Raw genomic sequence first — 16,467 nt, 5'->3', positions numbered from 1 at the left:
GTCAGCAATCCAGTGCCGCTAAGTCCAAAAGACACAAGGGCGACCTTCTGCTAACCCACCCATAAACAGACACCCCAAGTATATACCCACAACCTAAGCAGAAAAGAGCACATCTGGCCCTGAGTAAGGGAGTGGGGGCAAACTTGGCTTGTGTGACGGAGTGGGCTGACGAGACAACAAGACCTGCAGAGGACTACTGGGGGAGGAGACCCTGGTGAAGCGCTATAAGTTAGAGGTCGTATTGTATTGCTGCTGACAGCGCACAATAACATCTAAAGGGAACAAATCAAAAGTCAAGCAGATGACAATGGAGATCTTCACAAAAGGACAAACACTCCGGCAAGATGGAGGAAACAGAGATCAAGAAAGGGTACTGGTGGCCCCTGCGGCAGACTCTGAGACTGCAAGCAATCAACAGATCCTCAAATCCACTGCAACATCACTACAGACATTAGAAGGCAAGAGTGACACGGTGGCCATTGAGGTGGGCCTATTGCGCCAAGATGTACGATCAATTGCTGAACGCACACGGAACCTAGAATAGCAAGTCAAAGAAAATATGACAATAAGAGTGCAAACAGTGAAGGACATAGATATCTTTATGCAGAAAGTTAAACTACTGGAGGATAGGACAGATGACGCTGAAGGTAGGGCGCGAAGAAACAATATAAGAATGATGGCGTTACCTGAAGGGGCGGACCCCACCACATACATTGAAAACTTGCTGCTGCAGGAGATAGATGCTGGCAAACTCACGCAAGGATTTACAATAGAAAGGGTGTACCGCTCCCTGGTCAGAAGGCCGCCACCTGGTGCACCACCCAGACCGGTGATAGCCAAAGTGCTCAACTATAAATACTGGGAGAAAATCCTGGCCTTCCAGGGATGGAGGGTCAATACAAAGCGCCTCGGCGAAGATTTCTGTGTATCCGGACTACACCTTCCAGGTACAGAAGCAAAGGCCCAATATATTACGATGAAAGCAAGGCTGGCCTGAGATACATGTTATACCCGGCAAAGTTGAAAGTACTCCATAATGATAGAGTACTATTTTTTGAGACACCGATGGAGGCACAAGATTGGATGGACAGTGCGCAGATCCCAGAGACTACAGAGCAGAGCCAAAGAACTTGAATGGGTACTGTGGGTGCCGCCCATTCCTCCACGGCTAAATTGATAATATGCAGGGATGTATAGCAGGGGTTGAAATACTTAGGCCACAGAGCAACATTGCCAATAAATAGTATGGCAACGAAACAATATGTGAACAGAGCAGGAGCTGAGCAGTGCACCCACGGAAACCTGGTAGAGGGAACGCTACTTACAGTCCCACTACTCCCATAAAAGATCGTTTTTTTAGGGTTACTTTTTAAGTATCCGCCTGTTGGGCACCAGGAGACTAGGCTACTGCCTAGATCGAATGGAGCGGAAACGAGGTAGTCTAGCATGCTCGGCACAGCTGGACAAGTTAGGTTTAAATGTGGTTTGGGATTAGTTAAGGGGGGAGGGACGGTTTGCCTGACACATATAGACACATGTCTGATGCAGACTCCACTGGGGCTGATATCAGACTGCAGCTCCCGTTGGTGCAATGGGCATGGCAAATTAATGGCTGAGTCAATTAAAATCCTGACATGGAACGTCAGAGGTCTTAACAACTATATTACACGCAGAAGAGTACAGATGTTTATAAAGCAAAATAAGGTGGGGATAGCGCTCCTGCAGGAGACACATCTAGATGCACAGAAACAGAAATCTCTGGCAGCCGCATGGGGTGGAGAGGTGGTGGATTCCACGTATTCTTCTTATGCAAGAGGGGTACTCAACTGGGTATTCCCTCAATACCACTTAAAGTGTTGGCCACGAAGACAGATAGTGAAGGTAGAATGGCTATGATACAAGGGATGATAAAGAAATATGCATCGTTAACACCTATGCGCCTAACCATTATGCCACCGTTTTTTTCATACATCATTGTATGCCAGACTAGGCCCCTACCGAAGTGGAAAGTTGATTTGGGGAGGGGATTTTAAATTGTACACTCGACCCCGCCATTGATAGATCTGATTCTAAACACAAACGGCCGGCTCCACCAGCCAAGGTATTAAGTTCAATTTTGCACAATTTCCAGCTGAGGGATTTGGGGAGAGTACAACATGGCAAAGAAAAAGGATATTCCCATTACTCTGCCACACATAAAGTCTACACCAGAATAGATTACCTGTTCTCAGGGGAGGAACACCGGGCTGAATTTACAGACGCAGAATACCTAGTTAGGACCCTATCAGATAATTCCTCGCTTACGGTGAACTGGCAGACCACCCATACCCACATGGAAGCTGAGAAGTGAAGCATTGTTAGACAGAGCATTTGCCGGGCACATTCGAAAAACAAACGTTGAGTTAATCACTATAAACGAGGGTAGTGTGCAAAGGGTAGGTACGGTCTGGGAGGCATATAAGGTGGTCATCAGAGGAGAAATTATAGCAGAATCGGGGGGGAGTACAGAAAATATTGGTCAGAGAACTGGAAAACAGAGGAGAAACGGCTACAATTGGAGAGGGCAGCAAACACGGACAAGGGACATGTGGAAGAAGTTATTAGATTGAAGCAAGCATGCCTTGTGCAGTGGGACAGGTTGGGGAAATGTAAATATGCAAGATTACTAGAAAGAAGCCACGCACAAGGTGACAAGCCTGGTAGAATGTTAGCTTTGCTGTATAAGCGGAGAGAGACAAGATCCCCCATATGCTCCATCAGAAACTTGGACCAAGACGCAATAAATACGCAAGCTGGCATAAATGAAGTGTTTTCTGAGTATTATAAGGGGTTATATGCGAGTCCCCACCGCAATGGGGATAGGGACATTCAGGATGCCCTAGTCCTTATCACCCTACCATGTCGGGGTGCACAGCAGTCAGACGCATTGGAAGCACTTATAACTCCAGAGGAGGTAGTGGTCACCATCAGAACTTTACCCTCTGGGAAAGCCCCAGACACCGATGGGTTCACGGGGGAGTTTTATAAGACCTACGTGGACACACTGGCCCCTCTTCTCGCTAAAGTGTACAACCAGGAGTATGACGAGAACATCTTCCCGGATAGCATGAGGGAAGCCCTGACAATTCCACTGCTAACGCCAAATAAGACAGACGCCGTCTGCAGGTCCTACAGTCTTCTATCACTGTTGAATCAGGATAGCAAGATTCTCACTACAATTTTGGCTAATAGACTCCGCAGAGTAATACCGTTAAAGATCCATCCAGATCAGACTGGTTATGTACCTGGGACGAATATTGCAGAGAACCTGAGACGGCTACATCATGTAATCTATGACACAGAGAACAGTGTAGTACAGTGCGCGGTCGCCTCGTTGGATGCCACTAAGGCATTTGATTCTGTTCATTGGGACTAGTTATATGCCACGATGGTGAAGATGGGTGTTGGGCCACAGAATATGAGGTGGGTTCAGTTTATATATGTTATGTTATGTTATTTTGCATTTATATAGCGCCTTATATACCATTGGTATGGTCTGAAGGCGCTGGTAGGTTGAACGCCCTTGGGAACCGAAGTTCATATCAGTAGAGGGAGTAGAGAGGGTCAAAAGGTGCGTGTGAGCACCGGGTATGTGTGCAGCTCGTGCGGTATCCGTGTAATAGCTGCTTTCTAGCGGTAGGTGTGATGGTTGAGAGGTCAGGAGTATGTGTTCGTTCTGGCAGGATTTATCCAGATCGGATGTGGCTGCGTTAGGCCTGAGGAGAACGCCTGGCTGGGGGGTGTGTAACCAGCAGTGTTTACTTAGAATGATGTGGAGTGAGCGGCGGATGTTGATATGAGAACAGTTATACCGAATGGTGTCATAGTATCCCTGTGTTCTAGTTGAGTGGTGATGTAAAGGAGAGAGTAAGCATGATGGTGTGATATGATGGGTTATATGCTCTTTCAAACGTTATCTGCATTTCAGACCATAGTATACACGTCACGCAATTCTATGCGCTCTTGTCCGTTCCATGCACTCCTATCTACTCCATGCACCCCAGTTTGCTCTATACATTCCGGTCCGCTCCATGCACTCATGCATTCCGGCCCACCCTGCGCGCTCGGGTCCGCCCTGCGTACTCTAGTCTGCCCCAACATTCACAATTCTGTCTAAGTGTGGACATGCTAATATTCACCTTTCTGTCTAAGTGTGGACATGCTAACATTCAAGGTCCTATCTAGATGCAACGCAGGCCAATATTCACAATTCTGTCTAAGAGTGGACATGCTAGTATTCACAATTCTGTCTGAGTGTGGACTAGCAAGTGTGGACATTCTAATATTCACAATTCTGTCTGGGTGTGGACATGCTAATATTCACAATTCTGTCTAGGAGTGGACATGCTAATATTCAAAGTCCTATCTAGATGCAACGCAGGCCAATATTCACAATTCTGTCCAACTGTGGCCATGCTAATACTCACAATTCTGTCCAAGTGTGGATATGCTAATATTCACAACTCTGTCTAGGTGTGGACATGCTAACATTCAAAGTCCCATCTAGAAGCAACGCAGTCCAATATTCACAATTCTGTCTAGGTGTGGACATGCTAACAATCACAATTCTGTCTCTAAGTGTGGACATGCTAATATTCACAATTCTGTCTAAGTGTGGACATGTTAACATTCACAATTCCATCTAGATGCGACGCAGGCCAATGTTCACAATTCTATCTAAGAGTGGGCATGGAAGTATTATGGCACTCTATGTTATTGGTAGGTAAGATAGAGTGGCAGGGGTTTTCTGGAGTAGAGTGATTGCTCTACTCCCCACCCATGCCACACTCACGGTTTTTGTTGGTGTCTGTTGGCTGCTGGCTTCCTTGGCGTCCCCTTTGCGGACACCTGCTGACACTTCCTGGAGCCGCCTCTGTTGGAGCCGCCCTTGGCCTTGGGGCCCTTAGCCGGGGGCTGCACGGGCAGAGGGCTGCCCTGGGAGGATTAGTGATGAAGGGTGAGAGGACCAATGAGAACGGGCCTGAGCGGGTTGGGAGGCGGGAGGGAAGGGAGAGAAGGAAGAGGGTGCGGAGTGGGAGCGGGCTGCTGGGGGATCAGAAAGTCCTCTGGATATGGGGTCAGCCACAAAAGCCTGCTGCCTCTGGGTGTGAAGGAGGCAGGCAGGGGGCACTGCGGCCGCTAGGCCCAACGAGGAGTCAGGCTCCACCAATCACGGGAGGGGGTGGGCCAGGAGGCGGGAGGAGGGACGCGGGAAAAAGGCAGGGGAAGCAGGATGGCGATCGGGGGCAGGGAGTCAGCCACACAGGCCGAGATGTTGCTCCCCAGGGCCCAGGAGGGTCCTGGGGGGGGGGGTGCACTCACCTGCTGCCCTCTGGGTGTGAAGGAGGCAGGCAGGGGGCACTGCGGCCACTAGGCCCAACGAGGAGTCAGGCTCCACCAAACACGGGAGGGGGTGGGCCAGGAGGCAGGAGGAGGGAGAAGGGACGTGGGAAAAAGGCAGGGAAAGCAGGATGGCGATCGGGGGCAGGGGGTCAGCCACACAGGCCGAGATGATGCTCCCCAGGGCCCAGGAGGGTCCCGGGGGGGTGCACTCACCTGCTGCCTCTGGGTGTGAAGGAGGTAGGCAGTGGGCACTGCGGCCGCTAGGCCCATCGAGGAGTCAGGCTCCACCAATCACGGGAGGGGGTGGGCCAGGAGGCGGGAGGAGGGAGAAGGGATGCGGGAAAAAGGCAGGGGAAGCAGGATGGCGATCGGGGGCAGGGGGTCAGCCACACAGGCCGAGATGTTGCTCCCCAGAGCCCAGGAGGGTCCTGGGGGGGGTGCACTCACCTGCTGCCTCTGGGTGTGAAGGAGGCGGGCAGGGGGCACTGCGGCCGCTAGGCCCAACAAGGAGTCCGGCTCCACCAATCACGGGAGGGGGTGGGCCAGGAGGTGGGAGAAGGGACGCGGGAAAAAGGCAGGGGAACCAGGATGGCGATCGGGAGCAGGGAGTCAGCCACAAAGGCCGAGATGTTGCTCCCCAGGGCCCAGGAGCGTCCTGGGGGGGGTGCACTCACCTGCTGCCTCTGGGTGTGAAGGAGGCAGGCAGGGGGCACTGCGGCCGCTAGGCCCAACGAGGAGTCAGGCTCCACCAATCACGGGAGGGGGTGGGCCAGGAGGCGGGAGGAGGGACGCGGGAAAAAGGCAGGGGAAGCAGGATGGCGATCGGGGGCAGGGGGTCAGCCACACAGGCCGAGATGATGCTCCCCAGGGCCCAGGAGGGTCCTGGGGGGGGGGGGTGCACTCACCTGCTGCCTCTGGGTGTGAAGGAGGCAGGTAGCGGGCACTGCGGCCGCTAGGCCCATCGAGGAGTCAGGCTCCACCAATCACGGGAGGGGGTGGGCCAGGAGGCGGGAGGAGGGAGAAGGGATGCGGGAAAAAGGCAGGGGAAGCAGGATGGCGATCGGGGGCAGGGGGTCAGCCACACAGGCCGAGATGTTGCTCCCCAGAGCCCAGGAGGGTCCTGGGGGGGTGCACTCACCTGCTGCCTCTGGGTGTGAAGGAGGCGGGCAGGGGGCACTGCGGCCGCTAGGCCCAACAAGGAGTCCGGCTCCACCAATCACGGGAGGGGGTGGGCCAGGAGGTGGGAGAAGGGACGCGGGAAAAAGGCAGGGGAACCAGGATGGCGATCGGGAGCAGGGAGTCAGCCACACAGGCCGAGGTGTTGCTCCCCAGGGCCCAGGAGCGTCCTGGGGGGGGGTGCACTCACCTGCTGCCTCTGGGTGTGAAGGAGGCAGGCAGGGGGCACTGCGGCCGCTAGGCCCAACGAGGAGTCAGGCTCCACCAATCACGGGAGGGGGTGGGCCAGGAGGCGGGAGGAGGGACGCGGGAAAAAGGCAGGGGAAGCAGGATGGCGATCGGGTGCAGGGAGTCAGCCACACAGGCCGAGATGTTGCTCCCCAAGGCCCAGGACGGTCCTGGGGGGGGGTGCACTCACCTGCTGCCTCTGGGTGTGAAGGAGGCAGGCAGGGGGCACTGCGGCCGCTAGGCCCAACGAGGAGTCAGGCTCCACCAATCACGGGAGGGGGTGGGCCAGGAGGCGGGAGGAGGGAGAAGGGACACGGGAAAAAGGCAGGGGAAGCAGGATGGCGATCGGGGGCAGGGAGTCAGCCACACAAGCCGAGATGTTGCTCCCCAGGGCCCAGGAGGGTCCTGGGGGGGTGCACTCACCTGCTGCCTCTGGGTGTGAAGGAGATGAACCAATGGTCAGGGTCTAGAAGGGAAACATTCGGACAAGTGGCAACTGTATAGAGGTACGAGAGAAGGAAGCCCCCGGTCCCCCATGCTGTATATTATAGTAGCGGAGCCCGAGCCGCCTACTTGAGATAGGAATATAGCGATTTGGGCATTGAGGTAAAAGGGGTGCAGCACATAGTGTCCATGTACGCGGATGACATGTTGCTATACCTGAGTAACCCAGCCACAAATCTGCAATACATACTGAAGGTGCTAGACAACTTTGGGGCTCTAACAGGAATCAGGATAAACAAGAGTAAGTCATGTCTGTTCCCATTGGCAAAGATGTTAAAAGTGACATAGAGAGACCTGTCGGTCCTTCCCCTGCCATGGAGCAGGACCTCCTTCAGGTACTTAGGTATCAACAATTATCATGATCCTAAAAGGGAACACGAATTGGCTAAAAATGGGCTGTTGAACTCAATGGAGTTTTGGGGCAAGTTACCTCTGTCCTTGATGGGAAGAGCAGCACTGCTACAAATGGTGGCGCTGCCGCAGCTCATGCATTGCTTTGGGAACGTACCGTACAACATTCCAAGGCAATTCTTTCGGGATTTGGAAAAAGTATGTAGGGGCTTCCTGTGGCAGAAGGGGGACACAGTTGCACTTGGTGTACTACAAAGGCCCTGTGAACATGGTGGGCTGAAGATTTCAAACTTCGAGCTGTACTTTCAGGCCTGCCAGCTACAAAATGTAGTACAAGGGATGGCAGACGATCCCAACAGCAGAAACTGCACTCTTGCAGCCAAGTGTCCAAAAAAAGATACCTCACAGACATATTTTGGATACCCGCCAGAGAACAAAAGGGATTTCCATACTTGGTAACAATAGGCATCCAGATTTGGAACAAGACCTGCAAAGTCATGGGATCAGAAGATCCACTCTCTCCACAGACCCCCGTAGCAGCGATTATGGAGGGTATGCCAGGTGGTGGCTCAGTGGTGCAATGACAATGGGAACTATGCGGTATAGCTACGGTTGGAGACCTGAGGAACGAAAAGGGATTGATGAAGTTTACCGAACTGCAGGAGAGCATGGGTATAAATAGTGGTCAGTTTCTGTTGCACAATGCATTGATAAGGCTGATGAAAAATAGATGGCCGAACAGCACTGAAGAGACCAGTGGGAGTGAGGAAATAGAGTTATTGTTTACTATAGCGGAGGGAGGACATGCCATCTCAAGGATTTACGAAATATTGATAGGACATAGCTCGAAGGAGGACTTGAAATGTAAGGCGAGATGGGAAAGGGAACTAGGAAAAACGTTTGGGGATGAGGAATGGGAAAGCATAATGTACCCTAAGAAAGTCTCTAGAAACGACAGATTACAACTGTACATTATGCAGAGAGCATACCACACGCCAGCTGCTATTTTCTAAATGTAAGGGTGCTAACAAACAGGAGTGTCCTCGATGTAGTCTATAAGAGGCAGGTCTTACACATATGTTTTGGGGTTGCCCGATTGTGCAGGTGTTTTGGAGAGGGGTGGCGCATGAAGCAGCGAAAGGTGGTATTGAACTAGACATACAGACCCCGGAAGCCTGTATGCTGGGCCGATATAAAAGGATTGTGAAGGATAAACGTTGAATAAGATTAAAGATCTGATGTATATATTAGCCAAATGCAGCATTGCTATCAAGTGGAAAAATGCGAAGGAACCGAGTGTTACGAGATGTTGGGGGGGATTCGAAAAAATAGGCTACAGCAGAAACTGGAGTGTGGGACAATGTCTAGGGGGAACAAAATCTAGAAATGGGAATGGACATTCAAAGATGGATTGCTCTAACTGTGACATTGTTTACGTGGGATGATGGTGAAGCTGCCATCCAGACTACGGTGGGGGAGGCAGAGGCAGTGTAATTCGGTAAGTACATCCTTAAGGTACTGTGCGCAGGCTGTGTTGGGGTAGGAGGAGTTAGGTTTAGAAGAGGAAACTGGATTATATGAGATAATGTGATAACGTGTACCTCTGTGCAGTTGTGTGGTATGTTGTTTAAAAAATGTAATAAAAATATATTTTTTTTATTGCAAACTAGTTCATCAGGACCGGAGTAGTCGGTCAGTAAACCTCAGAAGCTGTTGAGCCAATTGTCCAGTAAGGTCTCTGTGCCATTAGACAATGCTAAATTGAGCATTCGACAGCTTTGTCGAGGGGGCAAGTATGCGCTTGCGGTAGAGGGACAAAGATTTCCATTGTGATCTTGCAAAGATTGATATTAGTCCCAATTTGTACCGTATGACCACTGCAGGAATTATGTTTGATAGATTAAGAATTTTCTCCAAAAGGACCCTTTGTGGGTTGGCCAGAGTTCCCATGGAGTAGAAATGCACCCTTCTGTTCCATGTAAAAGCACTGGTGAGACTTAGTGCAGTATGTAAGTAAGGGCACCAAGGAGAGTTCACCAAGTCTTTTGTGAATGATTTCGGTCTTGCGTGATTAGGGACGTCAGTCTTTCTTTCTGACGGGTTTGATCAACTTTGCTGTTATTAATTCGAACTCCCAAGTAGCAAACCTCATTGATCATAGAAAGAGATTGATTGGAGAGATGCCATTTAAATATAGGGACGCAATGACGATCACGTGGACCAAGAGTTATGATGTTAGTTTTCTGGGAGTTAATTTGCAAGCCGTTATCAGACAAATATTTCTGCAATTGAGATGGGCAGATAATATGGATAAGTGACTTTAATCTGGCGTGGGACCCAAGAGAAGACAGGAGCGCAAGGGTGTTCCACAACCAGGTGGCGACATCTGCCTGCTTGAACGAACACATGGCCCAATTGGCATTGGTAGATGGCTGGAGGGAGCTGATGGGTGGGGGCTACACATTTTATTCCCACGTTCATAGATCCTTCTCAAGGATAGATTACTCCTGGATTTCAAGGTCACTATTTGGTAGGGTTACAGGAATAGAGCTAGGAGTGATCGCCCGGTCAGACGATGGGCCCATAACGATTACCTTCAATATGGGGCAGAACGAACCAGGCCTATGGCAGTAGAAGTTCCCTAGCCACATCCTTAAGCATGGAGTCCTATATGAGGACATAAAGAATAACATTGTGGATTACTTTGCACTTAACACAACAGAGGGTGTACATGACCAGATGGTGTGGGAGGCGTTCAACGCTACGCTGAGGGGGGGTCAACTCATTGTGATGAAGTGCCAGAGGGACAAACAATGAGGACTCTTACAGGAGGAACTGGAAGCTAAACTTATAATGGCTCAAGTGGCAAATAAAGTGGGCAGTATGCCGATTAGGGAGCAATTGGATTTTTTGCAGACTAGAGCTGCAGAGCGTTCACTGCTCTACCTCCAACATAGGTATTATGTCAAAGCCAATAAGGCGGATCGACTGTTAGCGAGGTTTATTAGGAAAATAGAAGCGTTGAGGACAATCCTTAAAATAAAAGCGGGGGGGGCAAGAAAGCACTGCTCTACCTGACATAATTTAGGTCTTCACAGAATATTATTCATACCTGTACACATCAGATTCCCTTGAGGAGGGAGCTCAAAGGGAATACCTGTCCTGGTGCCCTCTCCCTAAGATCACTCCTCAAGAACAGGAAGAACTTGAGGGAGACATTACTCCTGAAGAAGGGTGGCTATAGCTGCCTTGCCATCAGGAAAGGCCCCCCGCCCGGACGGCTTTCCAAAGTGTTTCTACAAAACCTTTTGTGAGGCACTGATACGGCGCTTAGTCCAGCTCTTCAACTCTTTTGGGATGGGACAGGGTGTATCACCCAGACAATGGAAGAAGCCAAGGTTGTGCTGCTCCCAAAGCAGGGTAAAGATGTCACTCTATGCGGTTCGGAACGGCCGATTGCCCGTATTAATCTAGACACCAAGATTGATCCCGACCAGTCAGGATTTATTATTAGGCATAGGCAGACCTTGGATAACATTTTGGCGAATCTGTCATCTGAACTTACACTAGCATTGGATGCCGAGAAGGCATTCGATCAGGTCAAATGGCCATTCCTCTTCCATACCATGGAGATTATGGGATTTGGTTCTAAATGTCTTTGAATTGTAAGAGCTAAGATCCCAACACCCTTCTTGCGCCTGGCAATCAACTGCCAACTTTCCCAGAGGATCACGGTCTCACGAGGCACTAAGCAGGGTTGCCCGCTCTCACTGCTCTTATATGCCATCCACCTGGAGCCGATCTTGGCCAGCATTAGGACCTCCCCGGATATTAGGGGGGATTTCCTTTGAGGGTGAGGAGCATAGAGTCGCAGCATTTGCTGATTACATGCTCCTCTTGATCACAGAACCAGAAACCTCAATCCCAGGGATTTTGCAGGAACTTCTTCTCTTTGGGGAGGTGACCGGGTTAAAAATAAATGTCCACAAGTCAGATTAAATGTAACCACCCCCTCAGAAAAGGTTCAGGAATTGCGGGGTATAGTACTCTATAGATGGGCAGAAACCAGCATTAGATATTTGGGGGTCCATATTACTGGTTCTCTGGGTGCCGTTTACCGTGCCAACTACCCGCTTTTAGCAGAAAAGCTGCACCGGCTTCTGGCTGGCAGAATGGGTGCCCTTATCAATATCCTGCATGGTGAGGATAAATGCCCTTAAAATGGTGATTTTGCCAAAAATCCTGTTCTATTTCACAGCCCTGCCAGTGGGGGTTCCCCAAGGTTTCTTCAGGACTCTTCAAAATATGTCCGTCATTTATTTGGAACCGCAAGAGACGCAGGGTAGCTATGCAGATGCCAATAGCTCCCAGCAGCAAGGGAGGGCTGTAAACACCAATATTCTGCCTCCATTTCCTTGCAGCTCAAATCAGAGTGATCCAGTATTGGTTATGAGGAGATCACAGGAAGGTCTGGTGTCGAATGGACAAAGCAGTGGTGGGCTCACCGCTGGAAGAGGCGTTGTGGCGACCCAAGGGGGACAGACCTGCAAACATGTACCCTAGCAGGATAGGGGCCCTAGTGGGGGAATCATGGGATGAGCTGGTGTGGAGGGTGAACTTCCCCTCCCCCCTGAGGTCGCTGTTTAGGAATCCCCAGTTCACACTGGGTATGGAAAGGGGCACATTCAATGGGTGGGAGGCGGCAGGGTGCATCAAACTAAGTGACATGTTCTTGGGTCAGGACATTAAATCCTTTGCACAGAGCAAGCAGGACTTCGGGCTAGATGAGGAGGAGAGGTATCGCTAGTCTCAACTGAGGCACTGGCTTATGAACCCAATGGTTAGGTCAGTGGCCACCAGGGATCTCACGCCCTTTGAAAGGGTCATAACGATGGATATGGGGACAGGAATTTGGTAGGAATGTTATATGGGATTATAGTAGAAGGGTCAATGAGCCAGGCATGGCACTGTATGGAGCAGTGTTAAACTGCAGTGGGGCAGCCGCTGGAGGGGGAACTTTGGACTCAGTTATGGCCAGATATCCCCAAGCTCACGCGGGCTATCCAGATTCAGGAGATGCGTGTTAAGAGAATGGTCCAAAGGCATCTCAGCACAGAAAAATGACAAATGCTATCCAACTGTGTCAGCGCTCTGCTGGAGGGAATATGGGGAACTGGGATTGTGGAAGCATATCTGGTGGGAATGCCAGTCATTCAGCCTTATTGAGACATGATCCATGCAGCAATGAATAGTATTTTTGGGAGTCAAATGCCAGACAACATAGGAATGGCCATGCTTGGAATGGGTGTGGGTTCTGGAAAATCTACTCTTTTAAGCTTAAAGAAAGACATACATCATCCTGATAGTGGTGGCAATGCTTGAGTTGGCACACAAATGGAAACAAAAAGCTGCCCCCACAGAACACGAATGGGTTATGTAAGAAACCTGAAGGTATCTCACTCGATAGTCCCCAGGGATCTGTCATCCAGGTGGCCAGGACACAGCCATCGCTTTTGGATCCAGTTCCTGGGGGTGGACCAGTGCGGGAGGATCACTGGGATGATGGGTCTTTGGGGAGTGGAAGTGGGACACTGGGTAGGGAGACGCGGTAACACCTTTATCCCATCCTACCAGGTAGGATACCCAAGAACTCAACCCCCCTCCATTTTCCAACATGAACAATTTCTCACGACAGCTCACTGTGAGAGAAAACAGACTAATACCCGAGCCGTATACCTAATGTGTCCCACTACCCTGGTCAAGCAGGGTCAGGCAATTACTGATCATTACACACACCCGACTTCCATCACACTTCCCCACATGGATAAAAGGCGAAGCACGAAAGCACACTCCGAGTAAGGCAAACCACATGAGGAAGCAGCAGTTCCAAGATGGCAGCTTAATACAAGGCGGAAGACAGCAAGACCAAAGAGGAAAGTGCCCTTGACCTTTTCACCGAAAGACTATCTTTCATGAGCCTTCGGGAATAGAAAACGTAAGACCTAGGGTCAAAGCTGAGACGTCCTGAATTGTGTGTCAGAGATACCCAAGGCTCTCCCGTGTCGACGGTCTAGGTGGGGAGAAGCGCTTTCCGCCATGGTACGGTCCTTGGCTCCTACAACAAAGCAGCACCAGTGTAGTCAGCACAGCTGGTGAGGTGGGGAGACTGATACCAGACTGGTCTGCGTGGAAACCAAGGTTGCAAGCAGCAACATTGTATAAAGGAAATTCAAGAGAACAGTGCATGAAGTGTATGGAGAAAGTGATGGAAATATAGCAGCCGACAAGTAACAGAATAAGCTAAGATACGATACCGTAGGCAGAGTGTGCTGGCATCACGTGGGTGCTCATTTGAAAATCTCTGTTAGGTATCCAACTAAAAGGTGACAAATGTTATATCCCGGCTGAGGAAGAATAATTGTGTTAAAAGGGATCTGAACCCGGCAGAGGGGGATCTGGGGTGAACGGTGAATCGAATATCCTACGAACATTGTGTCAAAGGGATCTCAGCCCGGATGAGGGGATCAGGGGTGAATAGTGAATCACCCGAAGTGAATACTTGTGAAAATCTAAAGTGGAAAAAAACTTGTTTTTTATTTGGTTGCATCAGGCCCTCTGAGTGAAGAGACTTTGGGAAGCAAGGAGACTTGTACACCGAAGGCCCTGATGCTAATGATTGAACTGTACACTCATGCTCAAGAAGCCAGAGTCTGGGTTATGCTCCAGTGAACTGCCTTGCCCTGTGCCGAAAACTTGAGGAAGGGAGGCCAACGGCCTGAACATCCTAACATCTCATTTTGAACAATTCTTTCTTGTCATAAGATTATTGCCCACGCTATTTGTATTTAGAGGTAAGGATTGGCAATAGGTTTATTAGTGTAAGCCCTTTTATTTTGACAAGACACCACTAGTATGCAGTTATTACTATATGATGATTGTAGCTTGCTCCCATCTATAGATTTAGGATTAGATAGGGGTTTATCAAACCCTTTTTGAAGTTCAATAAAAACCATTGAACTGTGATTGCTTGTGTCTGTCTTACTATTGATACCATGCATTCCGTACAGTTATTAAAATCTGGAACTTTGTGCACTGAAGTGGGTGACCTATTCAATTCAAGGGGATCACCAAAGGTTTCTCTCAGACTGGGACATTATCCTGCATTACCAGCAGCAGGACTCGTGGGCTGCAAGGTGTCCGAGGAAAATGACATTGCTGGGGTTGGTGCGAGTACTGGCTCCACTTGGGGAGGGCGTCTTCACAGGAAGCTGGTAGGAGATATGGATGAAGTTTCTAGGGGAAGCGAGGACTATGGGGGTGGGGAGAAAGAGTTCCTGAAATGGTGCAAGGGCCCATACAACGGCTGGCGAGAGAATTGGCCACTAACAGAAACTTGGGACCGGGAGCCATCTGCAGAGTTTATGAGCGCGGGCGGAGGGATTTGGGTGGGGCAGGAATAGGTGCGTTGTTGGTTACATGTATTGGGATCAAGGGGGAAGGGGACAAGGTGGGGGCGAGAAGGGATGGGGAGGAGGATTACACGTGTTCTTACTGTTGAAAATGGCAATAAAATAGATTTAAAACAAAAAGTGCATGGTTACTGTGCTGCCCTCATAAGACAAAATCAACTCCCTAGCCCAGCACAAACACACACATTCTTTGACTCAACATTCACTGGCTTATTCACACACAGCATTCACTCAGTCATTGCATGAGAGGCGCAGAAGTGACCTTCCCATACATTTTATATCCCCCTGCTCCTGTTCCAAAAAGACACAGGGAAATGTTTTTTTCTCTGTGCTTTGAAAAGTGCACCTCTTTTGAAAATCGGGATTTACTTGAAAATGCCCAGAATCCCCTTTCCACCCTCTGCCTTGCATAGTTGTGCATTTGATAGGAAAAGAGCACCTCGATGTGCACAACTATGATGCACACATTTAAATGTCCTTTGTGCACGGTTCGCCATCTTTTTGGCACAAGTGAAGCGAATGCGCATCCCATCACTTTCACCAAACACGCCTTGAAAATCGAGACAATGGTTTAGCCCTAATGATCACTTCTTTACGCTGTTCGTTCATTTTAGAGAGTGTGGTTCGAGGTGTCAGAGGGGAATTAGGAATGGGAAAAGGACACACGAGAAGGAAAGGGTGCATGGAGTGTGTACTGTTTCTGCACTCATTACCTCCAGATTTGCTCATGAGCAGTTATTGTGTTTCAGAGCAGATACTGTGACTGGAATAGTTAGCCCCAGAGTACGTACTGTGCATGCCATCATTCAGGTATTCTGTCACATATGACGAATTTGCAGCTACTGTGCCAAAAGTCATTAGTTACAGGGGAGGTACTGTCTCTGTAATTGGTAGCCCAGATCGGGTACTGGTCTGTAATGATTTGCCCCAGGGCAGGTATTGTCAGATGTAGCCGACGAGCATGTACGACGTACTGAATCGGAAGTCATTAGCTCCAGAGTAGGTATTGTGTCTGCACTCATTCGCTCCATCCAAAAAATGCTATGGTCGTAGAAAAGGTAGTGTCTTCTGATATTCATCGTGGTGTTGTTTATGTGTCTGCAGCCACTATTGAGCCTGCAGTTATTATCCACATATAATAAATATATATAGCATGTTAGTGCCTGAACTGGGCAGCTACTGTGTCTAGGGTCTACGATACCAACAACGACAGGCTGCCCTGTGTAATTTCAAAAACCAGACGTTTAGAAAGTCACGAAGCTACCATTTTTAATTTCACCATTTGATAAGTACAATTCAACGAATTACAGCTTCAGCTGCAGCCTCTTCAACGTGCATTTCCAGAGGTTGCAAAAGG

At 49.7% G+C, this 16,467-nt stretch overlaps 1 protein-coding gene across 3 annotated transcripts in view; it reads right to left on the bottom strand.

Annotated features, from left to right (window-relative positions):
• The window catches only part of LOC138510246 (zinc-regulated GTPase metalloprotein activator 1A-like), a 1,057,423-nt gene that overhangs the window by 1,040,737 nt on the left and 219 nt on the right, over window positions 1-16,467 (bottom strand). The gene's annotated exons all lie outside the window — the stretch shown is intronic.

Source organism: Ambystoma mexicanum, chromosome 6p (genome assembly GCF_040938575.1).
Source record: "Ambystoma mexicanum isolate Mex_15411 chromosome 6p, UKY_AmexF1_1, whole genome shotgun sequence".
Classification (NCBI taxonomy): Eukaryota; Metazoa; Chordata; class Amphibia; order Caudata; family Ambystomatidae; genus Ambystoma; species Ambystoma mexicanum.
Note: the sequence above shows the minus strand (reverse complement) of the source record. Positions and strands in the feature narration are given on the sequence as shown.